General features: G+C 39.9%; 1 long non-coding RNA gene across 1 annotated transcript in view; it reads right to left on the reverse strand.

Annotated features, from left to right (window-relative positions):
- Nucleotides 1–5844: 5844 nt before the first annotated feature.
- LOC140847458 (uncharacterized) overlaps nucleotides 5845–14531 on the reverse strand; it is a 91313-nt gene continuing 82626 nt past the window's right edge. Inside the window, exon 3 of the long non-coding RNA XR_012127476.1 lies at nucleotides 5845–11578. This is a non-coding gene — a long non-coding RNA (uncharacterized lncRNA). The remainder of the gene's footprint in view (nucleotides 11579–14531) is intronic.

Raw genomic sequence — 14531 nt, forward strand, 5'->3', positions numbered from 1 at the left:
ATACTAAACATAATATCCCTCAGTCCCCTTCTCCCACCTTCCCCACCCGCCCTCCCACACCCCTCCCCTTTGGTAACCACTGGTTCATTCTTAGAGTCTCTGAGTCTGATGCCATTTTGTTCCTTCAGTTTTGCTTCATTGTTATACTCCACAAATGAGGGAAATCATTTGGCATCTTTCTCCGCCTGGCCTATTTCACTGAGCATAATGTCCTCCAGCTTGATCCATGTTGTTGCAAATGGTAGGATTTGTTTCTTTCTGACGGCTGAATAGTATTCCATTGTGTATATGTACCACATCTTCTTTATCCATTCATCTACAGATGGACCCTTAGGTTGCTTCCATATCTTGGCTATTGTAAAAAGGCTGCACCCATTCTTGTAACGCATGTCCAGTAAAGTGGGTGCCTTGATTGCTCTCAATCACCTGCAGTTGGCCATAGGCTGCAAAGAGGTGCTCTAGGCCCCTTTTGGTCATTTGCTGATCTGCACAATGTGCAGAAAAAGCAACCAACAGTCTAGTAGCTGTGTCCACACAAGTCATGGCATACCGATACCCTTCTAATATGGGCAGAGGCCTAATATAGTCTATCTGCCACCTGAAAGGGATGTCGGCCCCTTTTCTAGTGTCCCATGTTGCTGTGAACTAGGTGTAAGTCCCTCTTAGAGCACACATGGCACTCTTTCTGGACTCTGCTGACTTTTTCAAAGGTGAAAGGCAAACCCCACCGATAGGCTACAGCCCACATTGTCTTTTGTCCCACGTGCAACAAACACTGATGTAACCATTGGGCTACATCAGAGGCAGGCTTTCCTTCTAGCCAGTGCACCTGGGCCAGTGTGTCTGCTTCCTCATTCGCTGGGGATGCCAAAGGCAAATGGCCAGTCATATGATACATGGTAACTATCTTAGTCTGACCAGAGGCCCATAGATCTTGCCACACTCTTGCCCCCAAAGGGGCCAGTGACCAACCATCCAGTTGGCATGGTACCATGTCGGTAGCCACAGGGTCAAGCCCCGATAGACGGCCCGGCTATCAGTGCCGACACCTATAGGGGAAGGACTCTCAGCTACCAATGGCTCAAAAGCAAGTTCTTTCTGCTTTCCATGGCTATAGGTCAATGGCCCCAATAAGCATTGGAGTTCTCCACTTAAGGGGCTAGTAGAGAGGGTGCTATGCTGCTGTAAGTATGTGCCCCATTTGGCCAGTGCAGGCATCTGTGCCATGCCACTCTGTGGCTGTTTGGTCCAGTCTTGCATCCACCCCACGATGGAATAGGTCGTTATTACCTGGGTTGGAGCTGTTCAGGTGATGGGGTCCATAGCCAGCAAGGCATGGTGCACAGCAGCCAGTTGCTTCTCTATCAAGGTGTACCAGATCTCTGCTCCTCTCCATAGTTGCAACCAGAATCCAATAGGTTGGCGCATCGGTTCAAGCCTCTGCCAAAGGCCCCATCCTTAACCATCTTTGGTTTCATGAACATCTAGGTCACAGGGTCTTGATGTGTCCGTTATACTCAAGGCCTGTACTGCCCTGACTGCTTGCTTAGTAGCAGTAAAAGCAGCTGCACATGTCTCATCCCAGTCCCACCTGATGCCCTTTCATACCAACTGGTATAAGGGCTTCAGAATTTGTGCCAAATGTGGGATAAACACTCTCTAGTTTCCCCAAAGACCCAAAAACTCTTGTAATACTGCCACAGTGGCAAGGGTGAGGAAATCCTGGACCTTGTCTATGACTGCTTCATAAACAACTTCAGTCTTGCCTAACCAGACAACCCCCAAGAATTTCACAGACAAACCAGGTCCCTGAACCTTGGTGCTGTTCACAGCCCATCCTTTTTCCTGTAGATGCTGCAACAGTCTAGGAACTGCCCCTTCTAAATCTGCAAGAGAATCAGATGTGAGCACAATATCATCAATGTAGTGATACAACCACACTGTTTGCGGTTTCTTCCATGTGGCCAAGTCCTGGGCTACAAACCCATGACAGATGGTGGGACTGTGGAGGTATCCCTGTGGAAGGATAGTGAATGTCCACTGCTGGCCTTCCCACGTGAAGGCAAACTGTTTCTGACTTTCCTGTGCTATGTCAATAGTGAAGAAAGCATTAGCAAGGTCTACATCATAATGATATATCCGTAGTTCATGACTGTGTGTGGCTTCTATAGAGTGGACAGGAGCATGCAAAAGGGGTGTGACTTTATTCAGTTCCCTGTAATCTGTGGTCATACTCCAGGAGCCATCCTGCTTTTTCACTGGCTACACCAAGGAATTTAAAGGAGTGTGAGTGGGCTTTATGATGCTCAGTTTCAACTCCTGTAGAGTTTCTCCAATTTCCTTGTGTCCCCCAGGCAATTTATACTGCTTAGTATTTGTCACCTGCGAGGTACAGGCAGAGCTACAGGCGGGTACTGAGCCTGTCCCCTCAGATCTGCCTTTACCACACATACCCTCAGTCTGAACTTACCTGCAGTGGTCTGTAACCACAGGCCCTGCAGGATATCTACCCCCAAAATATATTCAGGGATTGGAGAAATGTACATAGTATACTCCTTTGGGGGTAAATGCCCTATCCCCAATGGGATTTTGGCTTTCTTCACTCTAATTGCCTTACCCCCATAGTCATCTATCACAGCAGGGGTCTCAGGAAAATGCTCAGGGTCACCATAAATCAGAGAACATTCAGCTTCTGTGCCCACCAGCGCTAGGACACATTTTACATTCATGAGGGACCAATGAATAGCTAATTCTAAATGTGGCCTCCAGTCCCCACCATGTCCCCCATGGTGGGAGCCCTGACACCCCCTCTCAGTCAAACCATGATGCCCAAGAGTTCTCCTGTGGGGGTGAGGGCCCAGGCAGAGCCTGAGAACTGTGCCTCAGGAAGGGACACAGGCTGGACATCAGGCTTTGTCTCTGGCTTCTGTGTCCTGGACCTCAGCGACTGGAACTGCTGCTCTGGCTTTAATTGGTGCCACAGTTTGAACAAGATCATGGTGGCCTGTCCATCAAGTTTTACTTTCACTACCCCTGCCTTTATCAAATTAACCCACATCTGGGTCCTCAAAGACCTTCATGGGGCCCTTTGCACCTCTCCTTTCAGTAGTAGCCCATACTTCCTTCCATGCTCTTCCTGTTTCAACCTCCCCCAGATCTGCTAAAGCACAAGGAGCCTCACTTATGGGTTGCCCTAGGTGGAAGGCAAGAATAGTCCATAGGAGCCCAAAGAGAGATGGGGGTGCTGTATAGAGCACCAGATTCTTCATTCCTATGGTGAACAATTCCTCATTGGGGCCCTGGGGGGTCCATATTATATGTGATTTTTTCATACTCCTGCAACACATCCTGGAGCTCTGCATTCATTTTCCAGCCAGTGGTTAAGTATGGTAAATCACCCTAATTAGACCAAACTGCCCTGATGGCTGCTGTCAGCCAATCCAGAAACGCTGGAATCCCTGAGGTGTAATGGGCACTTTACAACCCCTGCTGGAGGGAAGGGTGAGTCATTAGGGACCCAGCCTACCCATTTTAGAACCCGACATAACAATGTTTTCCACCCCCATATTCTGAAGACGCAAAAGCCATGTAGGCAGAGGTTTGGATGGCTTCTGCCAAAACTGGATGCTCGTTTCCACAAGCTCATCCTGGGTACAGGGGCGGAGTATGGAGTGCTCCACACCTGGGGAGGGGACGACTCCTCCACCTGAGGATCACATTGTTGTTGCATTTTTACTTTCTTAATTAGAACCAGGCAGGCCTTTAATAAAGGAGAGGCTGGTGCCTTGGGCGGTGGCCTCAGCAACAGATCAGCCCTCGGCCCCACCCTCTCATCCTCTCCTAATATCTCTTCTACCATTTCCAGGGCTGAAGGCACCACTCTTTCCTCCCCCTTCTCCACAGCCTCCTGCAATGTGGATTCTTCTACTGCTTCCCCCTCGCTGCTAACATATCTTCCAGGAACATGGTGTGTCTTCTCAATAACTGTCTCTATTTCTTAAGGGCATTCCATAGGTCATTGCTCAGCTCCTCCAAGCGATGCTGCAGTGAGTCTCTCTCCTCCAGAAGTCTCTCTCTCCTTGATAATACTTTCCACTATCTCGAGAAACAAACCTCCCACAATCCCAGCTGTTACATAGCCACTCAGGGCCTCTAAGCAGTCTTCTATCTGATGGAGGCCTAATTCCACAGCTTCCAGTGTCTCCACCCTTCCCCAGTTCTGAGGAAGGCCCAACCCCTCTAGGAGGTGGTTTACACTAGACCAATCCCCACTAGGGGCTCTTCAATAGGAAGCCACATGTATAGGGGCTCCCAGGTGAAGCCGCACCCTTCAGTGGGGCCTCCCCACCATTCACAGGTTTCCAGGTATCTCCCATCATCTCTAGGGACTGTCCACCCAAGGACCACACCCATGAAGACAGATTTTGTGTTCAAAGATCCTGCTGACTACCTCCAGATACAAGTCCAGGGGGGAAATAAGTTCCCAGCCCTGGGTAAATTACCTTTGGGAGAAACGTATTTATTGCTTACAATCGTCCCCTTCTGCATGTCCATGTCTCTCGCAACCCAGCTGCAAAAAGCTACCCCATCCAACCTCTCTGGTCCAGATATTCCCTGGCTCCCTGTTGTAATTACCTACTGATGTGGAGGTCAACTACTACTTTCCACCCATTGGAAACACCTATTGATATGGAGATGCACTAAGGCCAGGTGAGAGATTCTGGAAATACTGCAATTTTTCCCTCAGCTCTCTGTTTTGTTCCATTGATCTGAGGATCTGTTCTGGTGCCAGTACCAAATTGTTTTGATTACTGTGGCTTTGTAGGAGTGGTATTACTATTTTTATATATTGCCTGAATCAATTTGCTTACGTTTTATAGAGAATTTGTCCGTTTGTATTCATGAGGGATATTGGTCTGTAGTTTTCTTTTCTTATACTGTTGTGTGGTTTTGATGGCAGTATAAGGTTGACCCCATAACATGAGTTGGGGAGTGTTCCTTCTTCTGTTTTCTAGAGGAGGTTGTGTAGATTCACATTATTTCTTCTTTGAAACGTAAAATTTGCCAATGAAACATTCTGGGGCTGGAGATAACATTTTTGACAAGTTTTAAAACTACATATTCAATTTCTTTTATAATGATAGAACTATTTCGATTATCTTTTCATCTCAAGTGAATTTTGACAGTTCGTGATTTTTGAGGAATTGGTTCATTTTTATCTAAGATGTCAAATTTGGGTACATAGAAAATTGTTCATAGTAGAGTGTTGTTATACTTTTTATGTTTGTTTGACCTCTAGTAATATCACTTCTTTCATTCTTGATATTAATATTTATATTTTCTGTTTTTTTCCTGTTAGTTTTGCTTGAAGTTTACCAATTTCATTGATATTTATAGAATTATCAAAAGACATCAAGACCTGGGAATTAATCTAATGAAAGATCATTGTCTTTTAAACAGAAACTCTACAGTTTGAGGAGTAAATAAATCAGTGATAATATGTTTAATTAGAAGTCTCAGTATTTTAAAGATGTCAGTTTTCCCTAAGTTGTTCTATAGATTGAATGATAATCTAATCACTATTCCAACTCTTTTTTAAAATTGAAATTTATAAGCTGTTTATTCATTTATGTGGAAATACAAATATCCTAAAGTAGTTAAGAAAACTTGAAGAACAGTTAGAGAATGTATACTATCAAATATCAAGGTTTATAAAATCTTAGAGACTTCAGTAAAACATAGTGTGATATTGGTAAAGAATGGAAAATAAACCTGTGGAACAGAAAACAGACTCCAGAAACAAACTCAAACATACATGGAACTTTAATGTAGGACATTGTTGGAGTGGGAATCATTGGGTTAGGAAGAGACTTAAATAAATGAAGCAGGAAACATTGGTTTATTCAGTATGGAAATAATTTAAGGTTTTCTGCCTCTCATGTTATACATGAACATTAAATTCACAAGAATCACAATGTCAAAAGCAAAAGTAACTTATTTAGAAAAACATCAGTGAACATCTTTTTGATCTTGGGGTAGCAAACTATTTCTTAAGACATAGAGCACAATCACAAAAACTAATAAACCTGATAAAATAAATCACATTTAATTACAAATTTTTACTAATGAGAAGACCACTTACTAAAAGTGAAAAGACAAGCTACAGACTGAGAAGTTATTGCTAACACATAAAATCAACAGTGTTGGTATCAAGAACATGTAAACAATTCATAATAATCAACAAAAAAGACAAACAATCTAATAGTAAAATGGACAAAAGACAGGAATTTTATAGATGAGTAAGTAAATTTCATAATATGTGAGATATTCAACCGCACTGATTGGGAAAATTCAAATTAAGACTGGAGATATTTTTCCACCCATTTGAAAATCATTAAAAAGTTTGACAATATAAAATGTTGAAGAAGAGGAGGATAAACAATGTCATCTGTATGTTGATGTGTAAATTATAAGTTGATACAACTATTTTGGAAAACAGCTTGGCATTATCTTGTAAAGTTGAATGTTCACATTCCCTATGACCTACAATTAAAGAGAAAGTTTAGCAACTGTAAAACAGTAATCATGCCCAGAAATTTCCATAGCAGTATTTATTATAATAGTAAAAAACTTGAGATAACCCAAATCCTCATCAACAAATGGCTGAGTGGTGTTATATTGATATAATGGAACAATATAAAGCATTGAAAGTGAATGAACTACAACATGTAATAATAGCCTGGATAAAACTTAATAACATAAAGAAGAGTAAAGAATGTAAGTCCCAAAAGATACTCTATATTCTATCAGCCCCTTCATATAAAGTGGAGATCAAAGCAAAATCGAATATTATATTAAGTGTAAGTGTGCATATGTACACACAAACTTGAGATAAAATTGAGGAAAAAGCATGAAAATGGTAAATATAACCACAGTTATCCTTAAGAGTGAAACAGGAGAATGGGAGGGGGAACAGATAGGAGTAGGTTATTGGTAATGTTCTAGTTCTTAGATTGGATTAGTGGGCACATGGGTTTATAATATTAAAACAATGAATTCATAAGTAAAAAAAAAAAGTATCATCCATGGACCAATCATGATAGTGTGTTTTTATTGAGGACCCATTTTTGCACATCCAAGATTCTCCAGAAAATGAACCTTAGACTAGTGGGATTAAGCAGTAAGTACAATTTCTTTTGGGTGGTTTGTTGGTGAAAAATGTGGAATTAACTATTCTCTATGCATTTTACTTCAGCTTTGAAAAAATCATTTGACACCTACTAAAAATAATCGTCATAAATGTAACTACAATGAAAAGATGTTAAAGTGTACACTGCTGTCTGATTGGATAGTGGCTAAAATTGATGTATAGACATCATAACAGGTAAGCAATGTAAGTGCTCTGAAATCCCCACTGGACCAGTCTTTGTAATGGATCACTGGACGTGTAGATGCACTGGTCATTTTAAGTACTTATGTGCTCCATAGCTACTCTGGCTCAGGGAAAGAGAAACCATGGAATTCCAACTTGTTCTCTGTGTGTGTATATACACACAGATGTAAATAAATTCTCTTGCTTTGAAAATTCTTTTTCTGACAGATAGGTGCCATAAAGTTAACCTAAACATTTGATTTGGCATGGAAACACAGTGGAGCTGCAGTTCCATGTTTATGCTTGAGAATACAACTTTGAGCTTTCTGTGAAAGCTTAATGGTAAGACCATATATTCATGGAGGATTGTCTGAAACATACACAGTTCCTCAGTTCCAGTCCTTCTAAAAAAAAAAAAAGTGGAGGTCCCACAGCATCAGCGTCAATTGAGAACATAGAAGAAATGGAGTATCGCAGGACCTATTCCAGAACTATTGTGTCACTCTGTATTTTAACAGGATTGCCAAGGTGTTTTGTATGCAAATTAACATTTGAGAAGCAGTAGTTTAGAGCAGAGGTTCTTACCTGAAGCTCAATAGTGGCTGGGCTTCAGGAAGTCTATGCACGCATTGATATTTTATACAAACTTTTGAGTTTATGTGAATGAATATTTTCTGAGTTGTACTAAAAGTTTTACTTCTGGATCAGGCCAGACCACTGAGTAGCAGTACTTAGTCCCTAGGCTTCGGCTTAATGGTCTCATAGAGTGTGCTTTTAGTTTTATGTCTCATCTACTTACACTGAAGAGCATTATGAAAAGCAGCTGTTGAAATTAATTATATTTATTGCTAGAGAATATTATCACACTACACAGGTGCTTTCAAGGCCTGATTGCACAAAAGAATCATCTGAGGTGTTTGTAAACTACTGATCTGAGGTACTTCTGGGAATATGTATTGTTAACATTGATGGAACAGGTCCACAGAATAGTAATTTGGGAAGTTTTACTACACTATCTAGTGTTTCTTCATTAAAATCTACAGGAATTTTTTCTTTCAGCTTTAGTCCCAGGAAAAGCTTTATTTCTCCTGGATAACTAATACACAGTGATCCCACGGATAGTATAAGTATATAACTTCACATGTATCCTTCATTTGTGATCTACTTTTGACAATTGTCTAAAATCTTCTATTTTACACTTTTGTGTTTCACTGTAAGAGTTTTGTGTTAACTCTGTCTTCATTTTCCTTTGGATTTTTTTCCTTCACTTTAATCTTTCTACTTATTTTATCCCAGTTGTCTATTTTATAGTTGCTTCAACATTTTTTTGGAATGAGGTGGGCTATTAAGAAAATATAAACAAACAAGTAAATATTTAAATAATGCTTTATTTATTGGACCTGTATAAACCTATTCACTGTTAAAACTTTTCCTCAGAAGAAGGGCAATGGACTTTCTGTAAAGTAACTTCTTATTTTCTTATACTGTGTTTGGTTATGAAAGGTATCCTAGGTTTTTACTCAGTTTATACTACAACAGATTATTTTGGAAATGCTTGCCCACATGTGAAAAATAAAAACCACAATGAACTAATGACTTTACACCTGCTAGGATGTCTATAATAACAAATTCAGACAGTAACCAGTGTGGATGAGGATGTGGAGAAATTAGAACTCTCATACATTGCTGTTGGGAATGTAAAATGGTGCAACTGTTTCGGAAAACAGTCTGGCAGTTCCTCAAAAAGCTAAACAGAGATACCATATGACCAAGCAATTCCACTACTAGGTATATACTCAATAGAAATGAAATCATATGTCCAAAAAGAAACTGTACATGTATATTCATAGCAGCATTATTCTTAATAGCCAATAAGTGGAAATAACTGAAATGTCCATCAGCTGGTGAATGGATAAACAAAATGTATATTCATATAATAGGATATTATTTGGCCATAAAAAAGAATGAAGTATTGATACGCTATAACATGGATGAACTTTGAAAGCATTATGGTAAGTGAAAGAAAGCAGATAGAAAAGGCCACATGTTATATGATTTCATTTATATGAAATGTCCAGAGTAGGTAAATCTATAGAGACATAGAGTAATGTTTTCCAGGACCTGGGGTTCCTTTTTGGGATGATAAAAATATTTTGAAATTAGAGAGTGGTGATGGGTGCACAACTCTATACATAGTAAGGACCATTAAATAGTACACTTTAAAAGGATGATTGTATGGCACGTAAATTACATCTCAATAAAGATGTTTAAAAAACAGTGGTCTACAACCTTTTGCTGTCAAGCATGCCTTTTATTGTTACCCACTATTTATCTGTATCTCCTTTTCTCCCATGGTTAATCTTGGTTTGAACATTTTTCATACCATAAATGGCATTTATTAACTCATTAATCAGTGTTCTTACTTTTACTAGTCAAAGGCACAGGTATTATCAAATGTTTACCTTTAGATAATCAGTATTTCCAAACTGAGCATATACCATTAAACATAAGAAACTTGATGTTTTTGTAAATACATTTAGTCTTTTTGTGGGGAAAATACCTATGTATCAGGCTATAGTACTACTGTTACAGACCTCTGGGTGTTAGGAACCCTTAGGTTGTGAACCACTGCCTTAAAACAATTATTCTAAATTCAGGAGATAATTTCCATTTTAAAATCCAATGGTGGGCCAGGCAGTAGGATAACTAATTCTGTGACTTTGTTCAAGACAAATACATATTTTTTGTTGGCCTCGATTTTCTCATCTTCAGTATGGGCATCATAAGCCCTTTTCATCTTGTAGGATTATTATGAGAATCACGTGATAAACATTGAGTATCATTTGTGTGCTGGGCACTTTTCATAGATACACATTACTTCATTTAATCCTCAACAAAAACCTTTGAGGTGGGTGTTGTTTTTGTGCACTTTACAAATGAGGAAATTAAGCTTAGTGAGGTTCCATAATATATTGAAAACTGTACATATGAAATGGAACTTAAACTTGACCTTTTTGACTTGTTGAGCCCAAATTTGTAACTTTTAAAGTCTGTATTATTTAGTGTGGCCCATTGTGTTGCAGAAACAAACAACCTGGAGTCTTATGGCTTAAAACAGCAAAAGTTCATTTCTTGTTTTTGTTACATATATTTGTGCTTGAGGGTCTGATTCATGTCATTGGCATTCCAGGATCCAGTTTGACAGAGTAACTGCCATCTCTAGCCTTACTGGTTGCCTTGACAGAGGGAAAGAGTGTGTGATGCATTAAGCACTGGTTCTTAAAGCTGCCACCCAGAAGTGAAACATGTCACTTCCACTCATGCATTGTTGAAAAATGTGTGTGTGTGTGTTTTTGGTGTGTGCAGAAAGCAGTCCCACTATGTACTGGGAAGGAGAGGAAATAAAAATACTGGTGAGCCGAACTAATAACTACCACATTTTCCAAATGTGTTTATTGATATAAAACTTATTATTATGACTGTGAGTACTGTTCTTACCTAAGAAGCATGTGAGGTGGGTTTATGTTTACATTTTTGGAACAGTCTCTTATGTAAGTAAAGCCATAAAGGCTGTTTATATGCTATTATTAAAAAAAAGTAAGCAAATAATCTGAACTGAATATAAAAGCGATACATTTTAATGTAGTTTTCTTCCAATAGAAGGGTATGATTTTTACCTTCCTGAAATATATTAGAAGAAAAAAATGACACTAGAAGGAATGAAAGTACAATAAATGGGGTCACACGTAAATTGGAATGAATGCCATAAACATTTAAAGAGGTTTGCTATGCCTTTGGGGCCTGACTGATTTGAGAGAAATTTCATGCCTGTGATTGTCAAATGCCTAACATAGCCATTTGTCATTTTCAAAGTGCTCCTACAGAATTAAATAATGTATGTGAAAGAGCTTTCCCTAAGCTGCAAACACTTTGCAAATGTAACTGTTTTTATTGTCACAAGATCTCCCTTGAACCTTACAATTACCCCATGAGGTAAAACCAATACTGTGTTTGCTCTTGTTGTTGTTTTCATTGTCTTTGCCTACTCTTGGAGGAAACGGAACTATTAAACTGCTCTCCACGATGATACGGTTACTAAGCAGAGGACTCTGGACCAGGACTCTAGTTGTAACTCTTGGGTCATTCTTTTCTTGTTGCACAGTGCTGCCTCTCCAGTCAGATTCTTGGGTGTGACTTAAATGCAGCCTAGAGAAATTAAAAATGACCCACATGAAAGAGGAAAAGATAATTCTCAACTTCACAAGACATAGCTGGCATTGTGCATGCAAACAAGTCAAGAGAACGAAATATACTACCTTTGATAAGGAACTCCTCATGCAGTCATTCTAAGGCCTAAAACTAATGGTGAGAAAATGGTCTTTCCAAGGGGCCAATTAGAGGCTTAGTAGCCTGAAGTATTTTACAGAAGGTCATAGCTCAAGGAAGCTTAGAAAAGGTAGTTACACCTGCCTTGAAGAATTGTGCAAAGTAGGTGAGCAGCGTTGCTTCCATTTTTTGTGAAAGACAATGCCTTTCTAATTTTAGAATCTTTTAAGAGGTGGGTAGGCTTTTGTGAGAAGGGAAGATTTTCTCCATGCTCATTTCAAGAGATGCCTGTGAAATCCTTAATATCCTGTTTGGAAAAGGAAGACAACGTGGTGGAAATGAAAAATGAGTTTGTGTAAAAAGTTATCTTCCCCAAAAGAGATGGCGGAAATAGGGCTCCACAGCCATGCTTATTACTTTCCCCACTAAGTGATAGAGATGTGTGTTATCAGTTCAGTGCAGGTATTGGGCTCCTTTAATTGTAATGTGTCTCCTGATATTAGGTAGTAGGAACTATTTATTTAGCAGATCATTCAAGAAGGGACAAAGCTGTTTGTAAATCATGAAAAGTGTTGGGTTTTCCCTAGTTTCTCACTATCTCCAATGTAATTTATTTTGTAAATTCCAGTTTTCAGAGCCTTAAAATGTAGCCCATAAAATGACCTTTTAATTTTTCCCATTTTTTTTTCTACGGTAGAACAGCAAATACTCCAAATGCAAATGCTCCTTAAAAAGAAGGGTTCTCACCAAGGCCCTGAGGTCTCTTTAAAGGCTGGCAATTGTGTGCAGCTTTAAGTAACTGAGGTTGGATTATGTTCTGAGAAGCCAGTTTTCAAATTTTGTTTTAACCGGAAAACTTACTATCTATAAAGATGAAGACTTAGAAAAAGCTGGAATCTAATATTACAAATTACCAAGTGGTCTGGTTGCCAAGTCCTGGAAGTCTAGGGTGAGATTAGGTTAGACGTGAGTGGTCTTTTCAGGACCAAAGGTAGTGAGATTCTCCTGAATGGGAAGTGTGCTTAAGACCATTAACTCCAGAGTGACTGCACATGTAATGTGGGAACTGAAGGATCCTAATAAATATTTGACACATATGGTCTGATTTAGTCCTCACAAACTACTCTGGAGAGTCCACATTTTATAGAAGAAATAGTAATGTTAGGAAGGAAAGGACTCGGCTCCATGTCACAGGGAAGTCAGATACAGTGGGACAAGAAACCAAGTCAAGAAAGCAAAGTAAGTTTTAATACACTCTGCATGGAGTACCAGAGCGGGCCTGCCTAAGATAAGACAGGCCTGGATGCTCATTCTGAGGCTTCTTTTATATGGTTTTGGCAGGGCAGAGAGGTCCTTGATTGACAGCTATCAGCTCTCTAGGCTTGTTCTGATTGGTGAAATGAGGACAGGGGCTGTGCTGTGCCTGTGCTTCTGATGTTTCTTACCTGGGGAGACCCTGGGCACTTCCTGAGTCACCCTTGGACCCTGTAGCTTCATCTGATTAACTCTCTGAGTCATTTCTGGCTTTCTGGCTCTATCTGATCAACTCCCTGAGTCATCTTTGGGGGGGCCTCTCTCCTCTTCATCCCACTTATTTCTGTCTATCTGCCTAACAGTAAGATTCAGAAGTTTGTCAATGAGTGTAAGGCCAACATGGCTAATAAATAGCAAAACTAGATTTAAATCCCAAACTATGAGACTCTCCAACCTGTGCCCATCACACTATATCTATCTAGGTTCAAGACCATTGGTAAAGTCTTATTCGGTAGAGTTATTAAGAGAAACCAGGATATTAAAGCTTTCCTTTACATTTGAGACTGATATCAAGGGCAAATAGACCTTACTACCTTGCGGCTCACACGTAGAATTTAAAGCTAGGTAGAGGATGAAGCTGAGGTTTGCATTCATGCCAGACTCCCTTGCAGGCAATAGTTGCCTTTGAGGTTGATGCATACCCATGGCCCACTTAATTAATGCCAGAGTGATAGGGTGTAAATTATTGTGATCTTTGGGATACACGTGACCTGGAAGAACCCTTCTGGGTACTGTGTTCATCTGGGGTTTGTGATAGGTGTGTAAGAGTCATGTCCTGCACAGATGAATATCTGGAAGGAAATGGTTTAGGATAGATAAGTCAGTTTCTAGTATTGGCCAAGCTGCTTCTAGATTCAAATAAGATTTATGTCTATTAATATCTGGCTTACACGGAATTCTTTCATTCAACAAAAAATTTTATCATGATATTTTCCTTTTTGTCTCTCCTGGAGAGAGACAAGGTCCTCCAATTTTTGTTTTGTATTCCATCACCTCCTGTCACTTCAGGGATTTCTGTTATATTAAGATAATGCTAGCTTCTATAACAGATAAACCCAGAAATCTTATTGACTTAATACATATATATACATTTATTTCTTGCTCAGGTCAAATCCAGTGGGTAACATGGGGTGGAAGTGAGTGTTGCTTGCTTCCTCACAGACTTAGGCTCTTTCTTCTAAAACATGGGGTTCCCCTGGGCATAGGTATCTGGCCAACAGATGAGGGAAGGGAGAGAAGATAGTGTTTGGAAAGTTTGTGTGGGCTAACTTTAAATGGTGTTTATCAGTTTATCAGTTCTAAGTCTGAGGACCAGAACCCAGACACAAGACCACTCCTAACCACACAGGACTCTGAGAAGTGCATTCTTTTTGTGTGTGCAAGATGGAAAGGAAATGATGAACATATAACCAGTCTCTCTCATCCTATTTGGTTTGTTTTATCTGTGTCTTTACCTTCACCTTCGAGACTGGTTCATATAATCAGAAAAAGTATGATTAAGTTTCCCAACTTGTAAAAC

Source organism: Manis javanica, chromosome X (genome assembly GCF_040802235.1).
Source record: "Manis javanica isolate MJ-LG chromosome X, MJ_LKY, whole genome shotgun sequence".
Lineage (NCBI taxonomy): Eukaryota > Metazoa > Chordata > Mammalia > Pholidota > Manidae > Manis > Manis javanica.